Raw genomic sequence first — 8,081 nt, forward strand, 5'->3', positions numbered from 1 at the left:
TCCTTCAGCTTCCAGTGCAGGAGGGAGGATTAGCGGTCCCTAATTTGTTTCTTTATTATTTAATAACTCAATACGGGAATATAAAGGGTAGTTTAGATAGTCAAGTGGGTAGGCAAGAATTAAATAGATGGGGATGGAAAGAGGGATGTAATCACTTAGAGGTGTTGGAGTCAGGCTTCTTGGGGAAAAAAAATTCTTCCCCCAAAAGGGGAGAAGGAAGGGAAAAGAAAAGGAAAAGGAACTGTAATCATTAACTGTTAATGGTTGATTTTTGCTTAGTGTTAGAGTAATGTGTTTTTTTATGGATGTGTTCTTTATGTGAAATTCAAATAAAAACTAATAAAAAAAAAAAAAAAAAGACTATTCTCATAACATGTGTGGTGTCTAGTTATAGGGCTCATGCAAAAAAAAAGTATTTTCTTTCAAAGTCTGTTTAGTTTCTTTTGTTGCCCATATGTGGAACCATCAATTTCAATAGGGACGCCACAAAAAGGGAAATTACTTTTTGTGCATTCTGTGCTCATATGTCCATTAAGCCAAAAAATTTAAATATCCTATTCTTTTTTGATTGACAGACAAAAACAGGCATTGTTACAATCAATCCGCCAAAAAACAGACATCAGGATTTTGTTATTTCTTTTTTTTGGGGGTGAGGCAAATCCATCATTTATTGAATGGAAAATACATACGGTTGTGTACCTGAGCCCATACTTGACATTTTTCTGAAAAGCTATACAAGACTTGATAGAAAGGGCCAGTGACTAGTATGAAATCTTCATCATATTTAAAGTGGTTATCCAATCAATAGTGCAAAACATACATAATATCGTAAATGATAAGCTATATAAAAGTAAGCTTAACCCAGCTCTGTACCTCTCATGAATATTGAAATCCATCCATCCTTTTATGCACTCTAATGATTCAATCACAAAAGTATTTATATCCAAGTGCTGGTTTCAAAAATTTAAAATATTTTACTTGGAACAACCCCCTAAACCATAATCATTAAATTCATAATGTTGTTATTAAATTGTATAATGATATTAACATTAAGATCAAGTAGCAACATATAAAAACAAATACATTTTTATTACCGTTATTTCAGGCAACCATTTGTTTGATAACCACTGCCTTAATGCCTCATTTTCCTTCCAAATTGTTTAATTTTTTAATTTTTGGAGGGCAATATTAAGATCCTCTATGCTGCCAGCATTTGCAATATCACGTAGCATCTTTAAAACTTGGTTCCGACAATGTCTTACATTGTGATTCTTCTTTAAGAGCCACTCCATCCAAGCCTTTTCTCTATTAAAATCACAAAGTAAAATCTTGGAATCTACGGAAATAAAAATTATTATTTGGGATGAATTTGAAGATAATTGCATAATAATCAAGCACTAAACAATAAATGCAAGCAACAATGTGATTAACTGTACTAGAGCCAGGTCAGAGCTTACGGTCTGCAGACCATAGTGAGTTAAATATACAGTACAGACCAAAAGTTTGGACACACCTTCTCATTCAAAGAGTTTTCTTTATTTTCATGACTATGAAAATTGTAGATTCACACTGAAGGCATCAAAACTATGAAATAACACATGTGGAATTATATACATGACAAAAAAGTGTGAAACAACTGAAAATATGTCATATTCTAGGTTCTTCAAAGTAGCCACCTTTTGCTTTGAATACTGCTTTGCACACTCTTGGCATTCTCTTGATGAGCTTCAAGAGGTAGTCACCTGAAATGGTTTTCACTTCACAGGTGTGCCCTGTCAGGTTTAATAAATGGGATTTCTTGCCTTATAAAATGGGGTTGGGACCCTCAGTTGCGTTGTGGAGAAGTCAGGTGGATACACAGCTCATAGTCCCACTGAATAGACTGTTAGAATTTGTATTATGGCAAGAAAAAAGCAGCTAAGTAAAGAAAAACGAGTGGCCATCATTACTTTAAGAAATGAAGGTCAGTCAGTCCGAAAAATTGGGAAAACTTTGAAAGTGTCCCCTAGTGCAGTCACCAAAACCATCAAGCGCTACAAAGAAACTGGCTCACATGCGGACCGCCCCAGGAAAGGAAGACCAAGAGTCACCTCTGCTGTGAGGATAAGTTAATCCGAGTCACCAGCCTCAGAAATCGCAGGTTAACAGCAGCTCAGATTAGAGACCAGGTCAATGCCACACAGAGTTCTAGCAGCAGACACATCTCTAGAACAACTGTTAAGACTGTGTGAATCAGGCCTTCATGGTAGAATATCTGCTAGGAAACCACTGCTAAGGACAGGCAACACGCAGAAGAGACTTGTTTGGGCTAAAGAACACAAGGAATGGATATTAGACCAGTGGAAATCTGTGCTTTGGTCTGATGAGTCCAAATTTTAGATCTTTGGTTCCAACCACCGTGTCTTTGTGCGACGTAGAAAAGGTGAACGGATAGACTCTACATGCCTGGTTCCCATATGAAGCATGGAGGAGGAGGTGTGATGGTGTGGGGGTGCTTTGCAGGTGACACTGTTGGGGATTTATTCAAAATTGAAGGCATACTGAACCAGCATGGCTACCACAGCATCTTGCAGCGGCATGCCATTCCATCCGGTTTGCGTTTAGTTGGACCATCATTTATTTTTCAACAGGACAATGACCCCAAACACACCTCCAGGCTGTGTAAGGGCTATTTGACCATGAAGGAGAGTGATGGGGTGCTGTGCCAGATGACCTGGCCTCCACAGTCACCGGACCTGAACCCAATCGAGATGGTTTGGGGTGAGCTGGACCGCAGAGTGAAGGCAAAAGGGCCAACAAGTGCTAAGCATCTCTGGAACTCCTTCAAGACTGTTGGAAGACCATTTCAGGTGACTACCTCTTGAAGCTCATCAAGAGAATGCCAAGAGTGTGCAAAGCAGTAATCAAAGCAAAAGGTGGCTACTTTAAAGAACCAAGAATATGACATATTTTCAGTTGTTTCACACTTTTTTGTTATGTATATAATTCCACATGTGTTATTTCATAGTTTTGATGCCTTCAGTGTGAATCTACAATTTTCATAGTCATGAAAATAAAGAAAACTCTTTGAATGAGAAGGTGTGTCCAAACTTTTGGTCTGTACTGTATATATTTTTTCCATTGGTGGAGGCATTTCAAGAGAGACCATGTTGGAGGGCATTAAGGAGTCAATGAGGGAGAGTAACAATTAGGAATGCGGTGGGGCTGGGGGGGGCATAAGGCACTTTTTAGTTGACTGTAGTCTTGAAACAGAAAATGGACAGGAGACAGGCACTCACCATCCGATTTTACTACTGACAATCAAAAATTCTACATGTAATTCTCATATGTATTCACAAAGTCATAAATTAGTAAATTAATAGTAATCATAATAAAATAAACAAAACATTAAAAATGACAATATAAAATGGATAATGTAAAAAATTCACAAGTGACTATATTGGTATACAAAACTATAAAAAACGGCAACATATTGCTACGTAGAAGCTCGCTTAAAAGGACATTACCTGTTTTTCGAGCCTATATATTCTTTCAACTGTATGTACATTATCTAAATAGGTATACGATACATGGTACAGTTTAGGTTATGCAATAGTCACTTGTGAATTTTTTCATTAGACATTTTATATTGTCCATATTGTTAGTTTGTTGTTTGGATTATTATGATTACAATTTTGTTTACTAATTTATGATTTTTTGAATTTATATGAGAATAAAATTTTAAATTTATGATTGTCTGGAGTAAATTAGATGGTGAGTGCCTGTCACTTGTCAATTTTCTGTTTAAATAGTCAATTAGTGACTGGGTGAGTCACTTCAGACAGTGCACCAACTCATAGTGATAGGCTAAGTGAGCCGCTCTTTATCTATAATTTTTGACTGTACTCTTGCATTGCTTTTTATCTATGAATGAAATGTTACCCATTGTTATACTTGAATATAACATTGCTAACTTGTTTAGATCAAAATCCACATGGATTTAAAGCACAAATATGCAAGTCTTAAATACAAAATACGGTGTGGGTCAGAAACAAATAGGACACATAAAGGAGAGATACTGCTCCTCAACCTTTTTCATTCGATGCATGTAAATGCACCTTTAAATAAAGATAAAACATCTTTTTTTATTAAGTCTGGGACATATTTGGGCTAACATTTATAAATTCAAAATTGTAGCCCATATCAACTGTGGGTTCTGGTGTTTTATACATGGAATAATATAACTGATCATCCAAATGATATATTTATACTTTCACTTGAATACTTCATATTTATATTTACATACCAGGAAAAAGGTGTGTGATAGCATTGATCTCTTCCAGGGAAAAATCGACCAGAAAGCAAACAGGGTTCCATGTATTATTCCACGACTTAAAAATACTAAGTGCTTCTTCAATACTTTTGGCATTTTCAAATTGGGTGACGAAGGCACCTACTACCACATAGCATACAGTACAGACCAAAAGTTTGGACACACCTTCTCATTCAAAGAGTTTTCTTTATTTTCATGACTATGAAAATTGTAGATTCACACTGAAGGCATCAAAACTATGAAATAACACATGTGGAATTATATACATAACAAAACAGTGTGAAACAACTGAAAATATGTCATATTCTAGGTTCTTCAAAGTAGCCACCTTTTGCTTTGATTACTGCTTTGCACACTCTTGGCATTCTCTTGATGAGCTTTAAGAGGTAGTCACCTGAAATGGTTTTCCCTTCACAGGTGTGCCCTGTCAGGTTTAATAAGTGGGATTTCTTGCTTATAAATGGGGTTGGGACCATCAGTTGCGTTGTGGAGAAGTCAGGTGGATACACAGCTGATAGTCCTACTGAATAGACTGTTAGAATTTGTATTATGGCAAGAAAAAAGCAGCTAAGTAAAGAAAAATAAATGAAGGTCAGTCAGTCCGAAAAATTGGGAAAAGGTTAAAAGTGTCCCCAAGTGCAGTCACAAAAACCATCAAGCGCTACAAAGAAACTACAAAGAACCTGGCTCACATGCGGACCGCCCCAGGAAAGGAAGACCAAGAGTCACCTCTGCTGTACATCCGAGTACATCCGAGTCACCAGCCTCAGAAATCGCAGGTTAACAGCAGCTCAGATTAGAGACCAGGTCAATGCCCCACAGAGTTCTAGCAGCAGACACATCTCTAGAACAACTGTTAAGAGGAATCAGGCCTTCATGGTAGAATATCTGCTAGGAAACCACTGCTAAGGACAGGCAACAAGCAGAAGAGACTTGTTTGGGCTAAAGAACACAAGGAATGGACATTAGACCAGTGAAAATCTGTGCTTTGGTCTGATGAGTCCAAATTTGAGATCTTTGGTTCCAACCACCGTGTCTTTGTGCGATGCAGAAAAGGTGAACAGATGGACTCTACATGCCTGGTTCCCACCGTGAAGCATGGAGGAGGAGGTGTGATGGTGTGGGGTGCTTTGCTGGTGACACTGTTATGGGGATTTATTCAAAATTGAAAGGCATACTGAACCAGCATGGCTACCACAGCATCTTGCAGCAGCATGCTATTCCATCCGGTTTGTGTTTAGTTAGACCATTATTTATTTTTCAACAGGACAATGACCCCAAACACACCTCCAGGCTGTGTAAGGGCTATTTGACCATGAAGGAGAGTGATGGCGTGCTGCGCAGATGACCTGGCCTCCACAGTCACCGGACCTGAACCCAATCGAGATGGTTTGTGCTAAGCATCTCTGGGAACTTCTTCAAGACTGTTGAAAGATCATTTCAGGTTACTACCTCTTGAAGCTCATCAAGAGAATGCCAATAGCGTGAAAAGCAGTAATCAAAGCAAAAGGTGGCTACTTTGAAGAAACTAGAATATGACATATTTTCTGTTTCACACTTTTTTGTTATGTATATAATTCCACATGTGTTAATTCATAGTTTTGATGCCTTCAGTGTGAATCTACAATTTTCATAGTCATGAAAATAAAGAAAACTCTTTGAATGAGAGGGTGTGTCCAAACATTTGGTCTGTACTGTGTGTGTATGTGTGTGTATATATATATTTTTTTATTTTATTTTTTTGTTATATCTAGGATGCTATCCTCGCCTTGGTTGCTGCAACTGTGGCAATATGGTTAAAGGAGATACCTTTGCCCATCCCTATAGTGGTAAAATTTACAAAATCAAGGAATTCTTTACATGCAGATCCCGGGATGTGGTGTATATGATCACGTGCCCATGTGGTCTCCTCTACATAGGGGAGACCACGATGGAGGCCCGTGAACTGATTAATTCAGAGCAATATTAGAAGGGCCCAAGCAGATAAGCCTGTGGCTAAACATTTCTTGGAGCGTGGACATTCGGTTAACCAGCTTCAGTTCCTGATCATTGATTCAATTGGTCAATTGAGACGTGGGGGACGACAGGGATCATATCCTTCGCAGAAAGGAACTGAAGTGGATCTTCGAATTGAAGGCACTCCAGCCTTTTGGGATGAACATGGAGTTTTATGTGGGGAACGTATACGGACACGTGAGTGAACGGCCGCTCCTCCCCGGACATGCGCACTGGATGCCGAGGGACGCGCTGGAAGCGTGCACCATAGAGGTATGTGTCTTATTAGGTTTTATGTTTCACATGCGAGAATATTGATATTTATGAAAAGCGCAATTATAGGTATACATTTTGAGACACTTTGAATGATCATTAGAGTGTGCAAGTATATGATTGGCCACGTCCGTACATGTAGGTGTGGCTTATACTTTTTAAACAGGATCTTTTGGATAACACTTGGTGCTTGATAAAGGCTATGGATTAGCCGAAACATAGCAAGTCTTTTTAACACATTGTTGCATGTAAGCAGTTCCCAATAAAGGGACTCTTTTTTAACTAGACATGCTGCCTCCATTATCACTTATTGGACTTTATATGTAGGAGCCTTTATGGATCTAGGGCTCCAGGCAGGCTGCTGTATTCCGGACGACCGCAAGATCTGGTGAATGCGACTCTACATCACACATTTTTCTATCCTCAGTATAGGTCATCAATATCAGATCGGCTGGGGCCCGACACCCGGCACCCCCGCCGTGCCAGCGCCGCCTCCTCTTCACTGTTTACCTTCTGCAGCGGTGAGCAGGTGTAATTACACCCAAGCCATCCCATTCATTTCAATTGTACAGATCGTTCCTATTGGCTGTGAGGGAGAAGTTACCCCGAGACCAGTGGGCTGAGGTCGTCGCACCGTTCCTGGCATCTGGACCCCAGCAAGTGTTTTTCAATCTCCCCGATGATCAAGCATCCAACTACCCGACTGTAAAAGGTGAGATCCTGGTGAGACTGGGGGTGAATGTATTGGTCCGAGCCCAGCGGGTGCATCAGTGGGAATTTAACCCGGCTGAACCCGCCAGACCAGAATATCATGACCTGCTACACTGGTTGCAAAAATGACATACTGACTCCCACTGCTATTCTGGATTGTCTGTTGGCAGATGTGCTCTGGAGGGCTTTTCTATATGCTCTCCAGCACTGGATCGGCCAGGTGTCTCCTGGTAATGCTTTAGAGATGGTCAACCTGGTTGAGCGCTACGAGGCCACCAGAAATATGCAGGGGGGTTCTTTTGGAAGGGGGCCAGTCAAACCCCCCAGTGATCTGCTGGCGGTGTCACGAGCCGGGACACATAAGGGCCAACTGTCCCCATTGGGGTGAAACCATGGATACCAACTATGGCTACCGCCACTCATTGTATGCCAGCTATGTGCCACAGGAACCTTCAAGACTATAGACAATAGCCACCTCTGCCAGGTGGAAGTGGGGGACACTATGGAGGTGGCACTGCTGGATTCAGGGAGCCTGGTGTCCCTGGTAAGAGCTGCCCTGGTGCGGCCTGCCGAGTATACTGGCTGAAAGGTCGGCATTGTGTGCATTAATGGAGACTTAAAGGACTATTCCACCGCCCTAGTCTCTCTATCAACGGTGGCCGGCGGGTGGACTCAAGTATGAACTAATAATTGGGAGAGACTTCCCCGGTTTACCGACACTATGGCCGGATATTAAAGTTACCAATACCTGTGAGATGGATGTAACCCTAGCAGAGTGGCCCGGCTCAGG

Source organism: Bufo gargarizans, chromosome 6, assembly GCF_014858855.1.
Source record: "Bufo gargarizans isolate SCDJY-AF-19 chromosome 6, ASM1485885v1, whole genome shotgun sequence".
Taxonomy (NCBI): domain Eukaryota; kingdom Metazoa; phylum Chordata; class Amphibia; order Anura; family Bufonidae; genus Bufo; species Bufo gargarizans.